The following is a 12,939-nucleotide window of genomic DNA, read 5'->3' as shown; positions in this document are numbered from 1 at the left end:
CATAACCATAAGATCCTAAAGGCAAACTACTCTCAAACATTGATATAATTTGTCACCTACCAGTAGGTATCAAGTTATATTCCATTTTGAACAAATAATTCTACAACTCCCATCCATCAGTAGCCAACTTATAATATAATACAAATCATTCCACAGCTCTCTTAACACAGGTCATTATTATTATTTTAATATTGTTATAAAAACTATAATATATGTACCTAATAATAAAAATATAATTACAGTATTAAAATAATAAGTAAACAATCCAACAAGGTCGGGAACAAGTGAGGAAGTCACAAATCTTGGCCATCAGTCAGTTTGGACAGGGGGGCCGGACAGATAGACTATATTTAGCACTATCATGAATGATGTATTAAGAAAGGATGTAGGAAATCCTTTGTCACCTTGTTCTGTTATTAGAAATTAAGATACTATGGTTTAGGTGTTATTTCGATGGTAGTACTGTTTAAAAGCCTGTATTATAACTATCCTTATTTAGTAATTTATAGGTGGTACATAAAAATATGACGATTTCAAATATTTGTTAAAATTTATTGACTTTTACTTTGAATAATTATGATAACAAGAAGTTTGTAAGGATCTTACCAAGTGGAGATCTTTCGTCTCTGCCTACCTCTTTGAGAAAATGGTGTGATATTATGTATGTATGTATGATAACAAGTATAGTAGTAGGATAGCATTTTCAGCCTACATTTAAAAATACAACTTAAATATGAAGTTGTGTTAGTACAAAGTTTCTAATGGTAGCATATTACAAGAGCACCACAGAATAGGGAACTTTACCTGCCTAACTTCAATGAATCTTTTTAAAACTGGTCATACATTCTCTTAGAAATTGCTTAGATGCTTTATAGTTACACATAAACATAAAACAGCAATACCACAGAATTATGATCTGCAAGTATTTCTATAGATGTTTACAATAATATCAAATTAGATATTGAATAACAGTGTAATATTAAATATTACTTCTTAAATTGTAACACAGAGTGCTTCTGTTACAATTAAATGTGATATCTCTAGTCAAAAGCCTTGGACTCTGCTATAAAAGGCTAGGTGAAGTAAAACAATGAATAAGACATGTAAATAATAATTACTGAGATGTCTTGTAAACTCATCCAATGAATCATTGTTTCTTTACTCTCTTGATTGATGTTATTTTTCTATGACAAGTTAATTCATTGTTTGTTATGTACCTACCTTCTCTATTGATATAAATCCTCGATACCTAAATGTATTTATGTGGCTTATTAGTTATTATTCAATATAAATATATTTTTGAGCTACTTTACTACCTTATTGTTAACTAGCTGACCCGCGCAACTTCGCTTGCGTCACATAAGAGAGAATGGAACAAAATGTTCCCCGTTTTTGTAACATTTTGTATTGCTACTCTGCCCCTAATGACCGTAGCGTGATGATATATAGCCTATAGCCTTCCTCAATAAATGGACTATCTAACACTGAAATAATTTTTCAAATCGGACCAGTAGTTCCTGAGATTAGCGCGTTCAAACAAACAAACAAACAAACAAACTCTTCAGCTTTATAATCTTATAAGTATAGATTCCTCGACATCATCCCTAATGAGTTCAAAGTTATGATAATTTTTAATCTACTCCACAAAAGGAAGGAATTAATACATATGTGTCCATGTTTGCAATTATATTTACCTGATATATACACCTAGTTCTATTCCTTTTATAAGTCTAGTTAAAGCATACATTACATACTTCACAAATGCAAGTATTTTCATAGCAGTAAATACCCTTGAGAACAGGCTTTAAGTACTTCCTCACCAAATTTCCTTATAGCAAGAATAACATAACATGCATAAAAATGCTCTAAAATATAAGCAGAATACCTTACCACTACATTATCATAAATTAGTATGATGCTTATTAAAATTTGTTAATAGCTGTTGGAAAAGGCTGGCAGCAGAAAATATGTTGGGTTACAATACTAATTGTGAGATATCATCAAATGGAATAATCTCTTATTGGGAGCAAAGCCTTGGAAAGCAGAGAACCACCCTCTGCTTAAGTCTAGGGATGAAGGATATTCCAAATTCTAATCTATGTCTCCGCCATCCACGAACTTTGCATGTTAGTCTATATTTTTACCTACTATATTTACTCAAATAAAGATGTTTTATGTTAGAACAATTGTCCAAAATTAATAATTAACTTGCAGTCTACTATTCTATCTCCACTGAACAAAGTTAGAAGCACATAATATTTATAATAAACCATGTATGTGGCTCACAAGTTTGCAGTCAAAACTTTCCAGACAAATAAGTTTGTTTAGAATACTCAGATTAATATTCTAAAGCAGAGTCTGTCTGCTTTGCTCTTTCATTCAATTTTGTATGCATTAAGGATCATATTATTGGGCTATTGTTTAATGTGTCTCTGCCTACCCCTTTCGGGAAAAAACGTGTTTTATGTATGTGTGTTTGTTGAACTGTTTTGCACTATAAGTTGAAATTACTTTATAACTTTTGCTTTTTGCATTTTCTACATTATTAGTATCATGTCAAAAATTATTTAGTCTCAATCTCAAAAATGACTTTGTAATACCCATTGCCTATGGGTTAATTTTTTTAACAAAAAAGCCCGTCTTTGAACCCTGGTCTTTAAACTATGCCCATGCTTAAATAGGTTACAGACAGGCAGACACGCATTTAAATTATTAGTATAATTATAACATACCTACAAACATACTGTCACGTTATGTTTATCGCAAAAATAGGCCAGCATTTTAGGTATATATTTTATTAGTTAGCGTCAGTGGTTGCGGGAACTAACAACTGAAAACCGGATATTTATCATATTAGGATTGCGACACATATAGTCAGTTTGGCAGTATTTTTCGAACAACAAAAACGACTCGAAGCAATTACTGCATTTGTCCGGCTTTTGCCGATCGGGTAGTTCCTACGAATCTGATCGTCATATTTAAAATTTATATTCAGGCGCGTCGATGTCGCGTAGCCTTTTTCCCGAAAGTTCATTTACTCGTATCCCGCCGGCTGGGTCGAACCGAATATGCGTGTAGCAAGTCTTACTTGTCACACATAATAATATTATGTATATTAGTAAACATTTGTATCATTATTAAAACTTAAATAAATCGTCGATAAGAGCTGTTCATATAAAAGATAGCTCTATTATATTTAAGCACGCTTATCTATAACGTTATAAATAGACCGGAATATTCGTTTGTGAAACATAATCCGGGAAATAATGATTAAACGATTAATGTAGGCTTCTTTATTTGACAATGCTTTTCACTTTAGTAGAGGTCAGTTTTTGTGTGTTAACGTCAGTAACTAGTGGTCCTAAAAGTACTTTCATCTTGATAGTCAAATTGATAATTATAAGAAAAAAATACTCCATCAGAGTTACGCTTATTACCCTGCCGTTGTTTGCAAACAACCCTGTTGTGTTAACCTTGCTTAACTATTAATTTTCCACTGGTCTCTCTACATCTTGGTCGCAGAGTTACGCTTATTACCTGTGTACGTAAACAACCTTATTGTTTAAACCCTTCGTATAAATTGTCCACTGCTCTTTCTATATCTTGGTTGCAGTCGACGTTCCCTCCAAAAATCCTTATATTGCACCGAAATTGCAATGAAAAATTCTCCTACTGTCTGTTGCCAAGTATAAACCATACAAAGCATTTCCAGCAAATATTTCTACCGCATGACCATCAAATGGAATCGTCCCGACCGACAACTGTCACAGGACGTAGGGCTCCGTAACTTCATTCCATTACAGTCTTATCCATCATCATGTCATCCGAGGGGTCGGTGAAGGATTGACACAAATAACCATTACCAGCTCTTCTCATTGGCCCTACCTTCCGAACTGGTAAAGTCACCCTCTGTATCATTGGCTATCTTAAGTGTCAGCATTTGACCTATATGAATAAATGATTTGATTTGATTTGATTTAACTCGACAAAGAGTCCACCAGATCCCGCCATCGAATTCTGAGAAAGTGCTGAAATACCCTTTCCGATATATATTTTAATCTCTTGTGCACATTTTTTACTGTATGCGAAACTATTCTGCGATTATCATATTATATTGCATTTTATGCATCTCTGCAATGCGTATAATGGTATTACTTGGTGCATTCTCTTTTTATGAAATGTCAAGCTTTTTCTTCTTTCATTAGTGTAATATCTAATACAAATTCTATACAAGTAACGTAACCTATTAATATAATAGTTTCTACGACTTCATGCCAAAGCTAAGAATTTTCCCAATAGCAATGTCTGGTTATACAAAACTTCCATAAAATTAAATGAAGACACCCTTATCTGTACACCACACGGCATATTTCACCTTACATACATCGTGTCCAACAAAATGTACGTAATTAACCTTATTCTTGTTCCTCCTGTAATTATTGCCTGGAGTAAACAAGACTCGAGTTAATATGCATAATAAAGTGAATCGTATTTCAAGTCTTCAAGTAAATGGTCGGCTATTTATTCTATTTGCTGATTCGGCTGGTAAAAATGCTAATTGTCGCTTGAACTTGACCTAACCACTTGGCCTTGCCTGCCTTTATTGCCGTAGTTTGACTTGAATTTAGGAATAGTAGTCTTAGTTCAGTATTTCTTTTATTGTCTGATGATTACGTCATCGGAAACTCGTTTTGCTCTTAAATAGACATCGAGAAAGGCCATTCTTTAAATGAGGCAATCGAAAACCAGTATTTAACTACGGTATAAACAAAAACTTTGTTGTATAAAACTACCAGATTTTCATGGGGCTATCGCCTCGTCGTCCGTGATGCTAGTGGCAATTTATGTGGTTTAGATCTGGGGGCACGGGAGTGCCCCCGCAAGTCGAGCAAAAAAAAAGCGGCACGGCCGTAACATCCTTTTCTCGAAGCAATTCGGGCTATTTTTGACACCCCTATAATTTCGTAGTGGATAAAACAAGAAGCCTGAATTTTCAGCAACTAATCAGTCATTGTATAAACTCGGTATATTTAAAATTTCAGTCAATTTGAACCAGTAGTTTAAGAATGACAACTTGTTAAAATTTTGAATTTTGTCACTCACTGATTCACTGACTCACTGACTCACCGATCATCAAAAGTCTAAGGTACTTCTAGCAGACTTAGAAGCTTAAAATTTAGAATACAAAAAGGGTTTAGTGTCTTAATCATGGGAAAAATTCAATATTTTCTAATTTCGGTCCAGTTTTCTAAATACACCAACTGCAACAATAACTTTGTAATCCCATATAAATGTATAAGATTACAAGGTTACATTTGCAGTTAATGAATTAAATTATTATTTCTGTAGAAAATAAAATAAATAGGTGTAAATATGTATCTACTATATGAGACATGACGGGAGGGGGTATAGGGTGGGTAAGGGTGTTTAGCCCATGAAACTGAACAACATTCCCATAGGAAAATATGTTGAATTATGAAAAAAATACGGCTTTCCATACAAATTGGACTTATGTTTGCTCTATTCGCTCTACAAAAAGAAGTGAGATGCCATCAAAAACATTCTGTAAAAACCTCAAGTCTCGCCGTAAAAAGTTGTGAGATCTATATAATACCAAGTCGATTAATCTATTTAGTCTCTACTTAAAGGACCTTCTGTCTTAAGTTATTACGTATGTTATTATCATGCCAATTAAAAAAAAAATACCTTTAAAACAAATAGATCGACTTGGTCATCGCAAGAAAACACAAATTCGCCATTAACATTTCAGGACCATTAACTTCTCGTCGTGCTGTGTAGTGTGATACATACTAATAATCAAATCATGCGATGGCCAGGTCGGTCTATTTGTTTTAGAGGTATTTTTTTTTAAATTGGCATGATAATAACATACGTAATAACTTAAGACAGAAGGTCCTTTAAGTAGAGACTAAATAGATTAATCGACTTGGTATTATATAGATCTCACAACTTTTTACGGCGAGACTTGAGGTTTTTACAGAATGTTTTTGATGGCATAATAGTAGTCTTTAGCCAACTGCTGCTTCAATCGTCATATAAACTAAAAGTGAAAAGTAGAAATGATGTTCGAGAAAACCCAAAATTGCAGATATCTTATCTGATATACGATACCTATTGAAACAAAACTAGGTGCCGACCCAATATCACTTCCCGAAATACATATCAGCTAATCGGTCAAGAATGTTTCATAGATAAAAGAATATGTTTTAGCATTTCTTCTCATGTGTGTCAGATAGCAGCGGCCGAGATAGCGATAGTGCAAGGCCTCCTCGCTTATCTAATCATCTGTTTTGTTCCATGTACATACATGCATGTGACCGTTAAGAATACGCCTCCTTGACGAAGAAACCGTTCTAATGCAACTGCATGAACGGTTTCGCCAGAATAACATCATTATAACAAGCGCTAAGTACTTGTAATATCCATGTTTTCTTTACAAACATCCATTATGTTCTCATGTGGTAAAGTTTTACTTTTATTAGTAGATTGTTCGTTTCCAACTAAAATCTTGGTCGTAAAAACTTCAACATTTTCTTTAAGGAGTTGATATCCAATTTGGACGTAACTAGGAGAGCTGGTCTCGTAATCTTGGTTCTCAATTCGCTAAAAGATTTGCTTTCAACTGTCACTGTTTAAATTAGCACAGCTGATAATACAATCCACAGAATGCCTAGATTCTATTTCGATTGCGAGTGACGTGGGCTTTTATAACGGACATTAAAACTGTCCTATTGTTAGCTTTTGTTCTAAAAACGTCACAGAAGCGATTTCATCTAAGTTTAGTCTGATTGTTCGGCTCCAGTCGCTTCCAGACTGTCTGTGTAAATGTCAATAGCGTTTAACCAATTAGGATTGTGGTTTGGGGATTAAATAGGAGTGGTTAACGAAGAGTTTTAGTCTCCAGGGACAGTTTTTGTCTCGTTGTTAAGTGAAAACTGCTCTTCTATTTTGCATACTCCTTTTGCTGCGTTGAAAGTTTCTGCTTACTTTTATGATTTCGGTTTTTATAAATTTTACTATTGACACTTTTCGTCTTTTACGTCCAATTTCTAGTGTAGACTGGAGTGGACTATCCATTGATTAGCAAGTTGTATTACATATTAACCTAAGCTGTCCCATTTTTGGGAAAAGGGGTCTTCCAAAAACTAAATGAAAAATGTCTTTTTTGTATTAAATTAATATGACGATAGAAAATTGGTGCATAACGATAATACTAACGTTCAGTTTAAGCGTCCAACAAAAAACTTTTTAAAGCCCTTGTATCAAAGTAATAAACATTGCCTACTAATTGTAGCTTTGTTATTTCTCTTGTTTCACGCGTCCCAGAATGTAGTGCTTCGTGCTTCCTCATTTTTGCTGCAACTCAAATAAAAACTAAAACAGGGGGAAGATTAAAGCGGCCTTAATTTATACATGTCTCTTAGAGACTCGTATTTTATCTTGAAATATATCTTCTATGCAGACAGCATTGTGAAAAGAAAATTTTATTTTTGAAAAGATAATTTACGATTGCAAGTTTGAGAATTTTTACATTTCTAGTTTCTGAAGAATGATCTAGTTTGTATTCCTGCTTTGGCTTTTGCCAAAAATGTTGTCGTTTTGTATTGCTTATATTTATTTTGTTTGTGTCAGGTAGATGCAACTGTCCACGAATTTAAAGCTAAATTTTTAAAGAAACTGATGAAATACTTTAGGTTATTGCAGTCAGCTCTAGAACTCACTGCCCGTAATGTTTTTTTATTTACAACGTAACACTAGAAAATGCGATAGGTACATTAAATCATGTGCCAGTAGTTTTTCTTATTACGTGCGCATGTAAATGAAAACCAGTATTCGCTTGAATTATCTACTTCAAAGTGCCTAGGTATATCATAACATAAATAATATTATTGTGCACTTGGCAACTGAAAATCAATATAGTCTTTAAAGTATTGCCGATATCCAGGACACTTTAATTCCAGACTATCCCTCAATTGCAAAATTTTAATAACTTTGTCGAACTACAAAACTGAGTAACGTTTCTAATTAGAATTTTTATTTTTTGGAAAAAGTATAACCAATGTGTATCCCCTTACCTAACCGCTCCCCCGTTTGGGACTAGACCCATGCCCAGCAGTGGGCTATTAATTTTTCTAAATTATCATTAGGTAATCAGTTAACAATAAAACGATATACGTTCAAGGAATAAGTTGACGTTTGATACATAGCTAGTGGTCAGTGCAACGATCTCAATGATCGTTAGACCGTGAACACACTACATGTACTAAGCAATAATAGCTGTTTCCGTTCGAACATTGCGTTTTCTTACGGTTCTGTGTAGAGAAATCATGTGTGTAATACGTCCTTTGACTGTGGAAAGTTAGGGGCAGACTGTGATTAAGGCGGGCTTCGTACTAGTACTATAAGAATAGTAGTTTTACTGCAATTGCTTTATTTTGTCTGTGATTCGTTCGCTCCTATATATGAACCTTTAAAAAATAATCTTATTTACAGTTTTCACGCGCTGTATTTTTAATAAAATGTAAAGTGCGATATCATATAAAGCATACAGACACACATAAAAATCACGTCTCGTTCCGAGGGTTGGTAGAGACCAAAGAACAATTCATATAAAGTACATCACAAGGAATCATCTCATTTTGAGTTACCTATTAGGTGTGCTCTGTTTGGAAACTTAACACAGTGTTTAGACCCGCTTGCGAGTGATTAACACGATTCCCATCTTATTAACACATAACCAAGGTTCAGTTAATCCACAGCTTATAGGAAAAAGAGTCCTTGTCTCGTGTGGTCTACTATTGCTGCTAGCAGACCCGACCTTCCAGCAACCTAAAAGTTCATGATCTTCATTTCTCTATGAATGACAAAATTATCTTTCACGTGAAATAAATCCCACTGCTATCACTATTTTTACTCTTGCTATCAAATAATTTACATAATTTTGTGTAATTATTTTCACGTCCACTTATCATCTGGTTCATGTTGGAAACCATATGAAAGCGGCGTGATGCTAATAGTCGTAGGGCCAATAAAACCTGTCGCTACCTCCTTTATCGTGATCTTTGAACTCAATTAGTTGTCAAAGTGTTATCGGAACACATGTCATGAATCATTGAAGACATTCTCCACGCGAGGGCAATCGTGATTGGCGATAACTACAATAACAAAAGAAAAATAAATCTCAATGTTTTACGCCTGTTGTTCCCTGTGTCGTAATTTACTCCATTCTCCCTCACTCTCCAAGACACAACAAACAATTTGCAATAGATAGCGCTCCTATCTAATTGATGACAAGATTGCCAAGATCAATGCTCGCTGTGAATGACTTCGTCTATCTATATTTATGTCCTACGTAACTGTCTCTCACCACAAATTGGTGAAATTCCATCTAACGGTAGAAACTGTCAGTCGCTTTGCCACTATTAAATTGAATGTCTGCTTGATAACTTATACTTAGCGATATCACTTGCGGACGCTCGAGAATTACGGATACGAGAATGAATAATGTCTTCTTATCTTCGCCTGTTTTCACTCTTCGCTGTGATTAGAATTTATTGATGGTCTCTGGCCTCGATCCATATCAAATAAACCGGTTAGTATTACTATTTACGGCCGTTGAAACTCGCTACATGGTCTCCTGTTTATGCACTAATCGTTCGAAACCGCCCGCTATGATCCGTGTCCAGTCGGCACGCTACGGTGAAGATTACCTCGTTCGCAATCTAGACTGTAATGTTTTGATTTTAAAGCATTTGTTACGATACAACATCATTGCTAGCGTTTTTTGTCGTCTGCGAGAAAAAATGTATTGTTTCTGTAATTGTTGGTTCAATGAAAGTAGGGTAGAAGGTCAGACGCGGATCGTCTCAGGAATAAAAGTCAGATAAACATTAAGTAAATGTTTGGAGGTATCAAATGGAGACAGTATGTCATTTAGCTCGAAGTGGTGAGTCAACAGTTCAGTCTGTGCGGAATTATCCCCGGATAGCGGAGCTTATTGGCCACGTAATTGGGTCCACGGAAATTGAGTAAAAAGTTGAACGCGAAATGAATCTTTATGTTTGTTAGCACTGTTCCTTTAGTGCCCTAGAGTTAATTGGATTGTTTTCTCTTGTGATAGTGCTTACTATTCCCTTTTGTGTTCTTTATTGTATCTGTTTGCAAAGTAAATAATATTGATGCTTTTCTTCTTCGCTTTTCCTTCGTTGAATAAATTCAAGCTCCATATTTTTTGTCGCCTTTAGCGATCAAACTGAGAGTGGATACTTCCCGGAAACCTTGACTTATATTTTAATAAAAAAAATATAAAATTTATATTTTACAAAACATGACTGACAGGCAATTAAAAAAAGTAGAGCTAAATCGTAATTTCAAATGTTTTAAAGTAAAAGTGTAATTAATATAAATGCATACTAAAACAAACGTAGGTCTGAATAAACATAATAGCCGGCCATTGTTACACGAACTGACGGTAGTTTGTTAGAAAGTAATAATTCTCAAGGGACAGGGAGCGTAATAGGACAAATTGTTAGAGACCCTCCGGGGATATTTAACTAGTCTCACGCAGTTTTCTAGTTCTAATGTAAGAGAGAAATTTTCTAATTCAAGATAATCTTGGGACGGTTTAGAACGATGAGATAAAATTAGATGGATGATTTTGCTTGCATGATGAATCATTTGTCATTTGAGTTAGTTTCCAGTGTCTTCAGTCTTATGATGAACAGTTCGTAGAAAATGCATCACAAATAACTTTTAAATATTTAGTCACGGAATTACTTATAGTCAGTCGGTCCCTCCGATATTGTGCCTTTTGAAATTTGACTGAATAGAATAAAATATCTTTGTTGATTCTGCCGCGCCTCTCTAGGAGGGAAATGACGTGTAATGTAAAATTAACATAACAATCATAACATTAACATATTCAAATGAAAAAGACAAATCTATTCCAAGTGCAAACATCAACATTGATTGAATTAATTTGTTCATTGATAAATATAGAATTGATCGATTAACGCTTCATTATGCCGTAGAGTTTTTATATATTCTTATTGTTGGCCTTCTGCCCACACGGGCATAACCCGTCCGTTATGATAATCAATCGAGTTGAATGAATTTCTACATGTTTAATCTTTATTGGCCAGATGTTCGCACAGCTTTCTCCTTATATGTAAATATCTTGTTTTTTTCCCCTCTCTAACGTTTATTCGACAAAGATAGTATATGCATATTGTGCTGTATTTATCACTTTAATTTTCTGCCAACGAGTTTTATAATCAACCTTGAAAATTGTGTAAAGTGTAGAAAGCCCCTCTAACTATCGGAATGTCGTCTGGGAAAATTTAATTTTGCTTCAGACTTGAGATAATTGTCTGGGTCATTATCCTTTATAGCTTAGCTTTACAAACTCCAGAAGTGTCAGATGTTGCCGCCACTTAAAACAATGTTTGATAACAATGTTATAAACACATTTTTTATGAGTAATGCTTGATCATTGTCTTTGTTTTTATTATAAAATTCGCGGTAACAACAATGACCTGTAGTTATATTTATGTATGTTTACACATATTTTTATCTTTCGGACTTTGAATATCAGTAGCGTATTATATATAGCGTATATCAGTATATATTACACGTATTCTCCCAGCTGACTCTACGATTTGATAAGTACAGCACTCAATATTTTCTGTTTTTCTTTGATCCCGAACTCCTACGCCAACTTTTTCTCTTTACCAATCGTAAGCCGAATGTATTTTTAACTTTTGCAAAGAAAATATTCCGAAACGCAAAGTTAAATATTTTTAAACCATTAAAACCGATAAAATCGCAATTTAATACCTCGTGCTAAATGCGAATACACGATTTTTCAAGGATTGTGTTCTTATACTGATGTTTCCATCAACTCGGTCGGTGTGTCATAATTTTTTGCGTGTGTTCGAATGCATCTTTTATCGCGTATCGCGGTTTTCTTCGAAGGCAGCGGTGTCCAGCAGAACCGGCTTCCGCATGACGTGTGCGGAGTGCGACTAATCGGCCGCTCCGTGCCAGTAACGCTCTTCGCGTCGCGCTAACAGGTGCTCTTATAGCCTCATGCGTTTCTGTCGCCCTAGTACTCGGACGATACAACCCTAACCTCGATACGAACTAAGTGTTGTGTTGTTGTGTGAATAAGTGATATTTTTGTCGAAGTTTCTTTGTTAAAAGGTACGGTTCTGTCACTGAAGGTTTTTATGCTTCATTGCTGATTAATATGCCTCATCAAGTGGTTTATCCTTATATAAGCAATCAATCGAAGTGACCCAATCCGGCGGGCTCGCTCGAGAGAAAGTTGCAAAAGTTATATTTTGCTCTCCCTTTGATGTTTTTCTTTTCTTAGACTTGTTTGTTTGATAACTTCCAGTTGATCTTTAGGGGAACGCTGAATAAGTTGGTTAATTCAAATTTCTTTGGCATACAGATATCTAATTGGAAGATATAATTTGGCTTCATAAAAGTTGGAAAATATTTAAATTGTGAATCAATATTTTCGTGGTTGTTCAAAGAATGTTCCAACATGACTTTATCTCAGAAAATTAAATTTATTTTAAGATAAATTTGCTTGTCCATAAGATATGTATACGGCAAGATAACTGAACTATGGAAGGCGTACTTTAAAGGTTATATAAAAAAAAAACAAACACGACCAAGTGTGATGTCGCGATGTTACTTAAATAGCGGTGTCATTGAACCTGATTGTTTGATGAATGCATTTCATTAAAATACGGACTAAATAATAAATAACTGTTTTACATACTTACACACCAATGCTTTTATTGAATGTATGTTTGAGTAGCATAATCTGCGGAACTACTGAATCAAATTCTATTATTTTATTTGTTCCTAAATTTTCTGGCATTTTTTAAAAGATGGCGATATATAAAT

The 12,939-nt window shown here is 34.5% G+C and overlaps 1 protein-coding gene across 6 annotated transcripts in view; it reads left to right on the top strand.

The window, feature by feature from the left end:
• LOC142978355 (uncharacterized) overlaps positions 1 to 12,939 on the top strand; it is a 262,256-nt gene that overhangs the window by 920 nt on the left and 248,397 nt on the right. For 4 of the 6 annotated variants that reach the window (XM_076122772.1, XM_076122770.1, XM_076122771.1 and 1 more), the window contains exon 1: positions 12,073 to 12,222. The exons of 1 other annotated variant lie outside the window; for it this stretch is intronic. The gene's annotated coding sequence lies outside the window, so the exon portion shown is untranslated. Of the gene's footprint in view, positions 1 to 12,071; positions 12,223 to 12,939 lie in introns of those variants that run through there. One more of the 6 variants, XM_076122769.1, reaches the window with a different exon arrangement.

This window comes from Anticarsia gemmatalis, chromosome 14 (genome assembly GCF_050436995.1).
Source record: "Anticarsia gemmatalis isolate Benzon Research Colony breed Stoneville strain chromosome 14, ilAntGemm2 primary, whole genome shotgun sequence".
Lineage (NCBI taxonomy): Eukaryota > Metazoa > Arthropoda > Insecta > Lepidoptera > Erebidae > Anticarsia > Anticarsia gemmatalis.
Note: the sequence above shows the minus strand (reverse complement) of the source record. Positions and strands in the feature narration are given on the sequence as shown.